The 15,000-nt window shown below is 35.2% G+C and overlaps 1 protein-coding gene across 2 annotated transcripts in view; it reads right to left on the bottom strand.

The window, feature by feature from the left end:
* LOC115225809 overlaps nucleotides 1-15,000 on the bottom strand; it is a 363,608-nt gene that overhangs the window by 263,845 nt on the left and 84,763 nt on the right. Inside the window, exon 1 of one of the 2 annotated variants that reach the window (XM_029796783.2) lies at nucleotides 7,679-7,730. The exons of the other annotated variant lie outside the window; for it this stretch is intronic. The gene's annotated coding sequence lies outside the window, so the exon portion shown is untranslated. Of the gene's footprint in view, nucleotides 1-7,678; nucleotides 7,731-15,000 lie in introns of those variants that run through there. 2 annotated transcript variants of the gene reach the window in all.

The raw sequence follows: 15,000 nt of genomic DNA, 5'->3' as shown, positions 1-15,000 counted from the left end.
AATAACATACAATAGCATAATAAACATTATAATACTGAGGCTTTTCAACCGCTTGTCATTATTCCTCCCCGACATCGCTTGTGCCCGTATACTCCACTATCCCCCACGCCTCATTCAAGAACAAGGCGGGATCCGAGCCGGCGTCGTCCGGCCACAAGCGATATTCCTCATTGAGTTCCTGCATCCTACACCCCACATCCACCGTTATGACCTCCACAGCTATCTACGGAGGCCATTCGGTATCCTGTGTGAAGGTTAAAGGTACTTCCTTATGGTGCCTTTCCATCACCTCTTCTACCTCTCCGCCTCTGTAGAAGAAGACCAATAGTTCCTCTTCCTCCAGGTTCGAGGTAGTCAATTCTACCGTTGGCGGCACATTTTCCCCTAACGGTGTCTCTTCCCCTGCCGGTGACACAACCCCTACCGGCAAGGTTCCGGGACATTCCGGTGCTATGTCACCGACTGCCGGCAACGTCCTGTTTCTCTTCCTCTTCCTTTTCCCCCTCTCAACTGAGGGGGGGTGCGTCTCCTCCGTGACCGGGAGATTCCCCTGCCCTCCCTCATCTCCAGGATCCTTCGGTGAGCACCCATTGTTACTCACCTTCTTCCTCTTGCGGCCCTTCCCTGAAGAGTCCTCCGTCTCCTCAGCCGCCTTTGTTCCCTCTTCTACAGAGGTCACATTTGAGTGCTCCAGGACTTTGCTCTGTTCCTCAGGACAGTTTTTCTTTATATGGCCAGGCTCCAGGCGCCGATGACACCTGGAGGAGCGACTCTCAAGAATCATCGGGTACCTGCAACCGGCCATTTTCAAAAAATCTGGCATAACCAGATTCATGGCTGATTGGGTCCACTGGGTCAAAACAGCTTTTGACCCAACCAAATCAGCCGCAGGAAGAATTTTCACATTGAGGAGCCTGGCTCCGTTGCCACCCAGACCCCGATGGATAGTATCCTCTATCCACTGGGGTTCAATTCCGGGTGGAAAACTACAGACCCAGGCCCTCGTCAATTTTTTCCCACAATAAGTGGGAAGAAACAAAATTTCTTTACCCTGGTAACACAGGAGTGGACGGCTGATAATTTTCATGATCACGTAACTCCTACCATTTGACCTCTTAATTCCCCAGATCTCAATCCATTGGACTATTACATGTGAAGAGTTGTTAAGAGAGAGGTCAATGAACACGCCCATAACACCAAAGATTCTATGAAAGCTGCCATAGTCAGAGTAATGTCCAAAACGAATCAGGACCATTTGATTCGAGTATGTAGCGGAAGGTGGATTTATTGAATAACATAATAGAAAAAAAGGTTTATTTTTATTCTCATTTTTGATAAATAAAGTTATTATCTGTTATTATACCTGTTATTTGTTTTATAAACATAAATCTGTCCTCAAATATCTTACGCATCCATTTCCAAATAAGTTTATCTTAATCTCTTTTTGATGCGACTCAACTCTATACTGTTTTCTCCCCCATCCTTCTCTAATTCCATTTTCTCCCCTTGACCGTTTTCTATCTGTCTCTCTTTCTCTCTTCTCTTTCTCTTTTCTCTCTCTCATTGCTCACACGTGACCATCATCTATCTTTCTTTTCCTGACGTGACCATCTTTCTTTTCATTCACGAAGTTCTAAGGACTGGACGTTTTCTTTCTCTCTCATCTATCTTTTCTCTTTTCAAAGAAAATTTTTCTCTCAGCGTTCACTATTTCGCCCCGTTCTGGTCTAACGACCCTCCATGTTTATTTTCGTTCGGTTTCCTTGTATGTATCCACTGTCGTGTTTTTGTTCCCAACTTAGACCTTCCATAAATCCAAAATTTTATTTTGGAATTTATGGGAGCAACTGTCTTTGAAGATTCATATTGTCTCTGAATGCTTGAAATGAGGAGTAGATAGACAGCCGACAACTGATGGAGGGTCGTTCTGTGTGTAACTTGTCCTGATTTTCATTTTCTCTCGTTGCTTGCGTATTTAACTTGTTTGTTTATCTAATTCATGCTGTTTACACAGTTGGTGACGTCCTGTACCCATATATGCATATATATATATATATATATATATATATATATATATATATATATATATATAGTATGTATATTATTATTTAATTGAACGCCACGCATCTATTTCCAAGTAAGTTCATATGTATATATAAAGAATATGAGGGGTTTAGTTCAGTGGAGAATAAGTACCCTGTGTAAGTACTATAATTGGTCATCCATTAGTTTCCAAGTTCACACCTGAGGCTGGAGCTAGGGATCCGAGTTAGCAAGACGAGTATCTCAAGTCATTTAGAATATCTAATTTGAAGTGATTAATTAATTAATTATTGGATGTCTTACAGCTGTTTTTGGTATATCTCAAGCGATAGGTTAGCATTTCCATACACTGGGTATTTCGTCATCAGAGACAAGGTGAATATACATAAAAGTTTTTGACAGGGAATTCACATTAAATAATTGACAGAATACAAATTAAAACAATAGATAGAAGAATACAGACAGGAGAATAAAGTTCACAGCTTGGGAACTGTTCCATACTTCCATGAGGGCACTGGCTCTTAAGAATACTCTCAGGTAAATCCAGGCAGTATTTTGGTAGTATTTTGAATGTTGCGTTCACGTGTGTATATGTATTTGTGTGTTTACGTCCCATAGCTTAGCGCTTCGGCAATACAGACCGATACATTAAGTGCCAGGCTCAAAAAAGTACCTGGGTCGATTCATTAAACGAAAAATACTTCAAGGAATGCCTCCACATGGCCAGTGTCTAATGACTGAAACAATCAAAGGATATCTATCTATCTATCTATCTATCTATCTATCTATCTATCTATCTATCTGTCTGTCTGTCTGTCTGTCTGTCTATCTGTCTATCTGTCTGTCTGCACGCAAGCGTGTGTGCGTACAAATGCTGTCGCAGATATATGATAAAATATTTGTATGCGATGCGTACCATTCCCTCCCTCCCGCTGCTATTATAAGCACACATACTCACATCACATACAGCCACACTCGCATACTCAAATGTACACACATACAAATTTTCGGAACGTTATGGGTCTTAAACGGCAAGAATTGTATTAAATACCAGTAGAGATGTTTAGAAACTTAAAAATCGAGACGACTGGAGCCAATTCCAAGCAATGTCCTTATTGTTTTAGTTGCTGCTATTGTTAAACAAGACGTTAATCTATAATAAGTATATAGCAACTATGTTGCAAATATTGATAAATTTTCTTTTCAATAATTACCGTTTTCTTTCTCTATATGTTTATTGTAAAACTATATATTCGATGTTATGACAATCTTTTATTTTATTTTACGCCATTAAACTTTCAAAACTAAACACTTTTCTTTTAAATATGGCGTTTGATTTGCGTTGTTTTTTTTCTTCGAAATGTTAAGTTAAAAAGATTTAAATTGCATATCTATAATTTTGAGTTCGTAATATTGGCACAAAGCCGATATATTTTCGGAGATGGGGGACAATTCCATTACATGCGCTTATTTTATCAACCTTTTATTAGCGTAAAGTTAACTCCAGGGATATTTGAGCTCAGAAAGTAAAGAAACATAATATTGTGCTACTCTCTGCCTATTCTATCACTTATCTCTCCGTGCATGTGGAATTGAGATGAATAATTGTGATATTTCTTTTTTCAGGGCTTCTATTCGCATAAAATTTCGCTCAGTACTAACTTCTAGAAAGAAATGTTAAGTTCCATCCTCACCCATATTTGGTCGTACTTATTTTACTGAACTCGCAAATAGGGAAACTGAAATGAAGCCCAGTAGTAGCTGAACTCAGAACAGCAAGAAACACATTCTTGTTAAATTTCTTTTGAACATTTTCATACTAGCATGTTTATGGTCATTTACATTCGAAGTCTACCAAAGGAAGAATCGGTAGAACGGCGGAGAAAATGTCTGATAGCATTTACTTATTTTCTTTCACATTCTGAGTTCAAAACATTTCAGTGCCGTTTCTGTTTTTATTACGTTTGAGGTCAATAATATAAACTGTCTTCATGGTCAAAGCCATCATCTACTTCTTCTATGTTCATATATCAGACATATATTCTCCTTACCTTTATTATTGTGGTGCAATATTCTATAACGAGAATAGAGTAATATTAAGATATTTGAGAATTAACAAAAGCGGCAACAGAGCACTTCTTTTTCATTTTTTTCCCCCGGATACACAAGTTTTCCAGCTACAAGTTTGCTTCATTATAAGATAATTTTTATTTAGTGAATTGTGAACTAAAAATTTTTTCGTTAACATACGATGTAATCAGCTAAACATACAAATCCTAATGTTTGCCGGTTTCTATTAACTTATGATTATATGATTATATTCGTCGGAAAATACATTATACATCTCCCCATTTCTAACCCAACCCTCACACAGTCTGCTTGGTTTGCTTTCTCGCTATAGAACCACGTACGTTTCTCTATATAAGTCTCTGTGTGTGTATATATATAATGTACTTATATATATATATTCATATATATATATATATGAATATATATATATATATATTCATATATATATATATTCATATGTATATATATATTCATATATATATATATTCATATATATATATATTCATATATATATATATATTCATATATATATATATTCATATATATATATATATTCATATATATATATATATTCATATATATATATGTGTGTGTGTATATACATATATATATATAGAGAGAGAGGTGTGTGTATGTGTTGTATGTTAAGTATGCGTTCTCGACCATATTTATGTACGTATGTTAATATACTAATATAAAACAAGAAAAGAGCAATACTGTAGCCATAAATCTACTTAACGATGACAAAATATTTTCCAATCGATTCCCAACGCTTTCTTCCGCGAATAAATAACGAACCGGAAACACTTCAAGTCATAATACGCTGTTTCCGATTTTCCAACCTAAAATGCCGTGTTTGCACTTTTCTAAAGAAGACAGGTTCTTTCTTTTGGCAGACAATCAAAGCCTATAGGAAAATGGCATCTATCTAATCTTAAAACTGAAGATAAAAAGACAAAACTGTCCTGAATCATGTCAATGTTCTCCGAAAATAAACAGATAAACTCCATTTACTTCACTGTAGCTAATGGCCGACCTCAGATAAGTAAAGTTGAATGATTTATTGGGTTGATGTGAGCCCCGTGAAGATGTGTTCGCAACCACCATTCTCAAAGAATTCATGTCATATTTTTCATTTATATTACCGAAATTCATGTTCTCTTTTCTTGAGTTGTTCTAAATCTTTCTGGGGCTCATTGTTTTTTCTCTCTCTCTTCCTTTCTGTCTCTTATAATGAGTCTTCCTTAAACCCTGTTTCTTTTTATTAGGGTATTTGATTATGATACTGTTAACTAATAATTATAATATGTATTGGTACTTCTCACTGATAGCTACCAAAACTTTCAACACTGATTTGCTCTCTTCCCCACCTCTCTCTCTTTTTCCGTGAGTGTATGAGCTGTGTGTGCGTGTGTATTATACATCGTATCATATTGCTAATTATATATGTATATATATATATATATATATGTACGTAATTATTTATAAATATGTACGAAATTATATATATACACAGTATACACACACAGACTGCACACATGTACACACATGTATTAATACACACATGTATTAATGTATTTATATAGGCATCATTTGCTAATACAGTTCTATATTAGCCCCCACTCTTAACCACTAAGCCACGGGCATATGGCGTAGTGGTTGAGTGCGGGCTACTAACCCGAAGATTCCGAGTTCGATTCTAGGCAGTCACCTGAATAATAATAATAATAATGAAGATGATGATGATGATGATGAATGATGATGATGATGATGATGATAATAATAATAATAACAACAACATCGAAAAATAACTTAGGAACGAGAACCCAGGTTCGAAATTTCCCCAAGACACCCGATGAAGGCTGGAGGGTATATCAGCCGAAACGTTGTGTTAGCAACAAACAAGATGAGGACAAATATCCGTCAAATGTAAATAATGTAAATAATGTACATCATTAGCTCTCTCTCTCTCTCTCTTTATATATATGTAGGATGGCATAGTCCATTAATAATAATCCTTCGTAACTTCAGTTTCATACCTATCACACACTAGGCAATCATCAATCATCAGACTTTCGACAAGAACCATTTAGTAAAATCTCAATAGCATCAGATGTAAGATACACAGCAGATAGAAATAACTAAAACAAAATAATTTTATGGTTCTTAGGAAATCCATAATAGAAGAATATAACCTGGCCTTCATACGAGGAAAATAGAAAAGAATATTGTTTTTGCTTTGTTTGACAGAAATTCGCAATAAGTGTCAAGATTCTAGTTAGTTGTAGGAATCATTTTAACACTGTTAGAAAGATCAGACCACTTAAATCTCAATGACTAAGTCCACTTAGTGTATGCTGTTATTGTTGTTTGGCTCAATGTCAGCTTTCATCGACCGTACATAAAATGAAATACATTCCAGCCATTACTGCCATTACTGCGCTGAGAACCTAGGACCAGATTACTCCACGTGTTCTTTTTACAAGAGCGAGATTTGGTTGCTATTTCTAGTCATTCGAATAACCACACAGAGGCTTAACTTATTAGTGAGTAGGTAACATAGGTGAAGACATGTAGGTAGCATCCTAGATAAATATAATAGACCCTCCGTCAATTTCGACGGTCGCTATTCAATTTTTCTATCAATTGAACATCGGTCTCATTAAATTAACAAGTGGTCGCGTATTTCACTGACACGTACACGCTTTACATAATTCATAGGTCGAGTCACCACGACACACTAAATGATAAGATTAGCCTTTTGAATTACATATGCAGTCTACCTAACAGGCATCCCTACAATTTCCGTCCACCCAATTTCACTCAAACCCTATTAGGTATGTGGCTATAATAAGACATTTTCTCTACGGTAAAGACATTTTCTCAAGATGTTACGCAGTAGAATCTAACCTGAAAGCTCATAATTGGAAACTGAACTTCTTAATCATCAGCGGAAGCTGCAATCTCTGATAAACGTAGTTCACCACAGTGGACCGTTGAAGCGAGGTTCTCTTTACCTTGAAGTTTCAAGTTTTAAATAATGTACGAATAGATTGGGGAATGGCTGAACTACAGAAGGTTGAATTTTCATAGGCTCTCTCTATAATAACGAACTATTTAAAAGTGGTTTTATACCTCAATGGGTTGTGGAAGTCACGTTGTAAATGGAATAGCCTGCTACCCATATCCTTCTAATGGACCTACCAAAATAATTGAAGCGAGGTGGTTTCAAAGGAAGAGGAAAACCAGAGAGCAATCCAGGCTCTCTGGAAGTTTACTTTATGCTCTACGCAGTTAATGCAATTTGGAATTTTACTGCATGTGTTCTGGGAGTTTACACTGTTAACTCTCCAGATACTATACTCTCCAGGGGTTTACGTTAAACTCTCTTGAGTCTCTCATGAACGCTTGGTAAGAAAGAACAAATAACAATGAGACAAACAAGATTAGATGACTTAGTTTTAAAACATATCTATTATGTGCATAGAAAAAGTAAAACCTTTTTGGTAAACAGAAAATAGGAAGAATTAGCTGTCTTTTTATAAAAATAATAATTGGCACTTACTGAATAAATGATATGATTCCTGTGTTTAGCTAAATGTTCTTTCCTTTTTGTTCTATAATAAAATAAACAAATTATAAAGAATACAATGTTTTACTAACATTAATTCAACAATAACAAGAAAATAATTTCCTCCATTAATAAAATGTTACACATTTGTAGTGGGAGAGTGGGTATAGACAACTGAATCAAGTTCAACTCACATAATATTTATTTTATCGACTGCAGAAAGAAAGGGAAGGGAAAAACCAGCCTCCTGAGAGATGTGAGTTCAGTACGTAGCTGTACGAAATAATACCATTAAACATTTGATTCTTTGCTTTGCTGACTCTGTCACACCACTCACCTCAATTATGTTATTGATTTCTGACACAAGTAAAAGGCCTCAAATGTTGGGGATAGATATAGTTAATATGATCGAACTCGATATGCAACTGGTAGTTATTTGATAGACCTCTAAAGTGTGAAAGACAAAATAAATTTCAGTAGAATTTGAACTTGAGCGATAATACAGTTCTATATTTAAGAGATGAGGAATTATGTACATTATTTACATTTGACGGACATTTGTCCTCATCTTGTTTGTTGATAACACAACGTTTCGGCTGATATACCCCAGCCTTCATCAGGTGTCTTGGAGAAATTTCGAACCAGGATTCTCATTCCTAAGGTATTTTTCGATATTATTATTATTATTATTATTATTATTATTATTATTATTATTATTCAGGTCACTGCCTGGAATCGAACTCGGAATCTTGGGGTTAGTAGCCCGCACTCTTAACCACTACGCCATATGAGAACCCAGGTTCGAAAGACACCTGATGAAGGTTGGAGGGTATATCAGCCGAACCTTTGTGTTAACAACCAACAAGATGAGAAATATCATCAAATGTAAATAATGTAAATAATTAGAGCGATAAGTTACGAAACTGTATACCAGTTTACCGCTGTTAATATTAAACAATACTTTTTTTTTTACATTTCTTGTAATCGTTTAGGCAAGAACTTAGGGCTGAGTGTCAGGATATGTAAAGAATGAAATATTTCAAATTTTGTGACAAAATCATGGTGATTGAAGCAAATACTTTAAATCTTATCGACTCCCACCACTGTACCTATTCTTTAACCTCTTTAGTGAGAAGACAACAGATCAGTATAACAGTACTCATCTTCCACTTTATAAACTATCACTGGAAACTCAAAGTACGCAGACTTACATGACTCGCATCCGTGTCCAAAATTCCTCCCTCTGGAATGCTCTTAATCTAGTCATCTGTATTTCCTTCACTATACGTATCCCATTTATATAACACAATGTGTACAAAACGAAGTTAATGTAAACAGAAACGACAACAAAATTAAAAAAAGAAACAAACCCCAGCTAATAAAATAAAATAATGAAATGATTTTGTATAACTATTTCATATAATTCATATTTATTATTAAGTGGTTACTGCATATTTTCTAAACATTGTATATTTCTATATGCATCATTACCTTCTCTTTAAATAAAAATGTCTTCACTGATACATGTTTTATTATAAATTTGGCTGTTTTATATATATCTATGTATTGTTGCATGTTTGTCAATGTATTGATGTATATTTGCCACTTAGGCGACTTATGTAAGTTACAGCATCCAATGTAAAGGTTGTATGTTTCGAAATATAATTGTTACTTAGGTCACAGTCCAACCATATTTTCTCACAGACTAATTATGCATCTAGAATAAATTACAGCTATGCAGTTACTGATCGATATTTAAACAAAAGAGCTATGCAGAAATATTTTATCGGGAATCTAACATAGAAATGATATAATATTCTATGTAAATATATCTCAACAACTTAATTCATAGAATACACATTACACTTTTCAACACTGACAGCCTCCTCTCATCTCCACATTCCTCGTCACCAACAGCATGGTGGAAAGAATGTTAACTCATGTCTGACCTTCACACTATAGTGAGTGAGAAATTCTGAAGGTAAAGTTATATAAGATTGAAACATCAAACACATCATGGCGAAAATCGTTAAGTAGACGAGAAACTAAATCTAACATGTAACATACACACACACACACACACACACACATTTTATTTTTCTCTCACACACTAACATAAACTGACACATCCATACACAGATACTCGGCATTCTAGATAGGCTATTCGGTTGACTGGCAAAGACTTACATACCAATAGGCTATATTAACAGTATCACTGAGGGAAAATACCTCAAGGGAACGTGCGGCATACTAAATACAAATACGAAAGAAACCCATATATGATCAACTTTGGCCAACTGAAATCATTGAAGGGATTCAGAGCAAACCTCTCTCTATGGGCGCCTAAAATCTAAAAACAAGCAAGAAAGATAATTCGTATAAAATCAATTGATCGAAATTTCTGAATGATATAGACAATGCACATTAGAGGGGATTGTAAGCCGGTAAAAACAACTGACATCTTTTGTTATTATTAAACAGCTTTAATATACGACAGGTTGCTGAAAAGTTCCTGGCTTTAAAGGTGTAGCAAAAAGCCTGGTTGGAGGCCCAACATTCCGAGTTCTTTTACAGGGCTTAGAAAAACTGAAGGACCGTTGCAAAGAATTTTTAAAACTGAAAGGAAAATACGTTGAATAAAATAATAATTAACTGATCTTCCTTTATTTTCATTTACCCAAAACCAGGAACTTTTCAGCACCCCTCATATAAACAGACGAATAAGTGTATTATTTCTTATCTCTTCCTTTCATACAGATATTACAACAGAGATTGGTTATCTAAAGGAGATTGTCTATCCCCACCAATATCCTTATTACCTCACCCCTAAACAATACTGTAGCCAGTAACTTCACTTCAGAATTGTGTTCTCTGCAGTTATCTCGTCGCTCACTCTGTCACTGAATATCAACTGCTCCCATCTAATAAGTCTGAATAAGGCCAAGTATTTTGTCCTTATTTTCTAATCCATAAAAATATATGTGTATTTGTATTGTATTTAAATTCAAGTCGGTCTCGATCAGTAAATTTATGGTCAAATTATTCAAGACATAACTACTTCGCCTTTTCTTTCAGATATCGTCTTGTAGATTGAATAAATGCATAGGTGACTCTGATATGTATGCTTGCTTAAATGTATGTCTGTAAATACTTCTACCGGCGGAGTATGGCCTAATGGTTAAGAAGTTTGCTTCGTTACTATTGTATGGCATCTCGGGCAAATGTAATTTTTCTGTAACCTCGGGTTGATCCGTAACTTGCGAGTAAAACTGCGAGTTGAAAGAAATTATAGAAGTTCGTCGAGTGTAAGCTGCATAAAAGTCTATCGTGTAATTTAAAATGTATAGCATTACTGCACACACATTGTGTCACGCTGATTCTACCAAAGAATTAGTTAAGAGTACACGTTAAGTTTCGTTACTTGAGTAACAAAATATTCAGTTGATCTAATAACTGAATCCTTAATATATAACGAAGGACATGTATCTCCCCACGATCTTTAAATATTGTTCTTCATGGTTTGTTATGTGTACTTAAAAAAAATTATATTTTTAGTTTCCTCCTTACTCCTTGAATCGTTGCAACCACTCATATCTTTATAGAAAATATCTGAGAGTCACTTTTAGGCAGACCAAAATCAAACGAATAACAGTATTTCAAATTTGAATTTGTAATGATGTGATTAATTACAGAGTCTTTTGAGCGTAGGACGGAATGTCTCGCGTTATTTGTTCCGTTTTTCTTTACCATGAGTTAAAATCTCGCTGAGGTTAACCTTGTCTTTTATTCTTACGGAGTCGTTAAAAAGTACCACTCCAGGGTATTTGGTTAGCAAAACTTTAGATCATTGAACCAGATGTGTTACTGCATTTGTTCTGGCTCTGTGAATCCTTCAAATTCAGTCATGGCCACCTTGGGTGATAAACTTAATACGTTACCCGGTTTAAGACCACCACCTAATACCTTTAGAGAACTCCACGCTGTTTCAAGCGTTCGGCTCAGATTTCCGGTTTGAAGATACTTTCCGCTCTGTCTCTGTCTCTCTTTCTCTCTTCCAATACTCTCAGGAGTCCTCTCTCCTCTGTTGACTTACAGATAAAAAAAATCTTGCATTACTTTGCTTTCTTGGAAAAAAATCCGCACACTCACATAACGGCAAATATCGTTATTTACTTGTATCACGAGTTGTTTTCATCATTTTCTAACGTATTGCATTACCCAAGCATTAATCGATCTATTTAACGAGATGCCTAATCGAAACCAGTGTCAGACAGTCTGTAGTACTGAGAATGTAGAAACAACTTGTTAATATGAACTACACTGACTCAGTAAATGGCAACTGGTCACATAAATACGCGCGTGCACACTCGCACACGCACGCAGAAACACGCACATATTTACACAAACAGTAAATATATTGGCTAATTAAAATATAATCTATCATTTTTGCATGTATTAATAATATTAGAAACAGTAGAAATGGTTCTGTTGTGATGGTTTTGATATTTCGTTTAATATTTCTTTCTCATATAGGATATTTGAATTGTCACGTTATATAACGAATAATGGCTATTACTGAATATTAATGAATAATATATTTTAAACCTGCAAACATCACTTTCGATCCCTTAGTGTCTATACCGCTCCACTGATAGAAAAACATGACAGAAAACCATTTTGCTTTATGTAGCGTGACAAATAAACTATTAACCATCAATAAACCAACGGTATGACAGACAAACCTGATCATGGCCACGACCAGCGTAACATCATCATCACCACCACCACCACCACCACCACACCACCACCACCACCACCACCACACCACCACCATCACGACGACGATGACGACGACCACCACCACCAGAGCACTGCCATCATCATCATCATCACCATCATCACCACCAACACCATCATCCTTATTCTCCTCCTCCTCCTCATCACCATCGTCACAACGACGACCCCCACCCTACCATCTCCATCATCATGATTATCATCATCACAAAATTAATAATAATAACAACAACAACAGCAGGAATAATGGTCATGTTAGTCATCGTACTACTGCTACTAATAATAATTAGATCGACATAAAAAAATTTGAAAAAGTTAGAAAATCAATTTGGCTTTTAAATAACTGGGTTTAGATTAAATTCACAATTAATATTAAATTTAAATCTCATTCCCAACACAGAATTTTTTTTAACGTCCATTGACTTACAGCTTTGATTTGTGTGGTTTCTCTAATTTTTTTTTGCTTTCAAATTTTCTTTCTTCGTTTCATTTATTTTAAAATATAATTTTATTAATTTTTTTTTTAAAGACTACAATTATATCAAAACATAATCTAGTTTCTGAGAATGTTTTATGATGTATGCTTGTATTATTCATGCTCGCAGACATGACGTCGATGATGACAATGATGACGTTGATGATAATGAGGAGGCGGCGGAGGAGGCGGAGGAGTAGTAGAAGAGTATGATGATAACAATACTTCAAAACAAGATTAATAATAATAATAATGTTAGTAATAACTGTAATTATTGTTACTATCATGTAATTGACAAATAATAATAATAATAATAATAATGATGATGATGATGATGATGATGATGATGATTAGAAAATTCATAATTACAATCAGGAATATCTCGAATTTTTGTTTCGTTATATTCTAATTTTGTTTATAGCGCTACTAAATTGTGAAGCAAGATTTAAAACTAATAAATTTCAGCAGATGTTCTTTTTGCAGTGGCTGAAGAAAAAATTATCTGCTACAATTTATGCATGTATTAGTAACGTTAGAAGCCTATAATTGCAAGCACTAGAAATAGTTCTGTTACGGTGTTGTTGATATTTTGTTTATACAACAATGAAAGACTGGATAAAATTCCGTATTTTACACTCGTATCCCATCCCCTCAAGCTTCACATCAAATAATAATGTAGTTGATATTTTTTTTATCTTCCAGGCGATCATCTGTCACATCAACTGAGAGGTAGTGAATGCGTGTGTGTGTGTGTCTGTGCGCGCATGCATGGCGAATATGCCCAGAAGATATGGACAAGATTTTTTTCCAGTCGACGTCTACAAAGAATTTTTAATCGACAGTTTAAAAGCTATGACTACAGGCATTGTCAAACCAATCGACAGCAACTAGTTATACTTGTCCGATATTTTTACATTGCATCTACATCTACTTCGTCGATCTCTACAAGCTCTCAAGTCGATAACCTTCATACTAATGAGATTCTATACTTTATCAACACATAACAACTAAGTCTATAAATTTGACTTCTTTTCTGAAGTGTACGTTAAAGTCAACAGTATATGTCATAATTTTCAGTCTCTATTTATCTACAGTAGATAATGTCTCTTTAATCAACATCTACTGGTTTTGTCTATCCAGCCAGCGTTTATAGATTGAAACGTACCAGCATGTAATATGAATTAACATCAAGCAAAATCACTAGCGTGCCAGGTTTAATGCTTAGCGGTATTTCGTCTATCTTTATGTTCTGAGTCCAAATTCCGCCGAGGTCGACTTTGCTTTTCATCCTATCGGAGTCGATAAAGCAGGTACCAGTTGAACACGGAATTCGATGTAATCGACTTGGCTCCTCTCCACGAAATTGCAGGCCCTGAGCCAAAATTTGAAATTGATATTTATATTATTTATATTACAACTACGCCAGTTATATTGTCATGTTAATGTGCAGTTTTTTGCTCTCTATTTTTAAAGGAAATCTTTTATTTCTATTAATTAATATGATGTCATTTTGGATTTTGTAAAAGACAAAAGATGAAAATAAATATGTGCCTTTACATCAAGGAATCTCTCAATAGTATTTTATTATAATATATAGCGGTAGGGTGGCAGGAGTAATGTACTGCAGGGTTTACTCTGAGTTCATTTCACACAATATTAAATTTTTGTAGTCCATAAAATAATAGATGAACATGTGTGACTATTCAATCAACTATACGACTGCTCTAAAAATGTTTACTGTGTTTCAGTATAAGTCATACGTTTCGTCAGCAAAAATTTTCTTGATTGACTTAATGGAAACGAAATTTTCAGCTTTAGAAATGTTGAAGATAATATGGGGAGCCGTAGAGTAGAAAGTCAGTTTCCGATGAGGCGTGTTGGAAATCTGGTGGGGAGCCGTAGAGTAGAAAGTCAGTTTCTGATGAGGCGTGTTGGAAATCTGGTTTCGATTCCTTAAGCACGAATCTAAAATTAACCCATTTTCTTTCATGTACATTTTTTTTAGTTTCGCTTTAATAAAATCTTGAACAAATACGTGTATGTATAT

This window comes from Octopus sinensis, linkage group LG2 (assembly GCF_006345805.1).
Source record: "Octopus sinensis linkage group LG2, ASM634580v1, whole genome shotgun sequence".
Classification (NCBI taxonomy): domain Eukaryota; kingdom Metazoa; phylum Mollusca; class Cephalopoda; order Octopoda; family Octopodidae; genus Octopus; species Octopus sinensis.
Note: the sequence above shows the minus strand (reverse complement) of the source record. Positions and strands in the feature narration are given on the sequence as shown.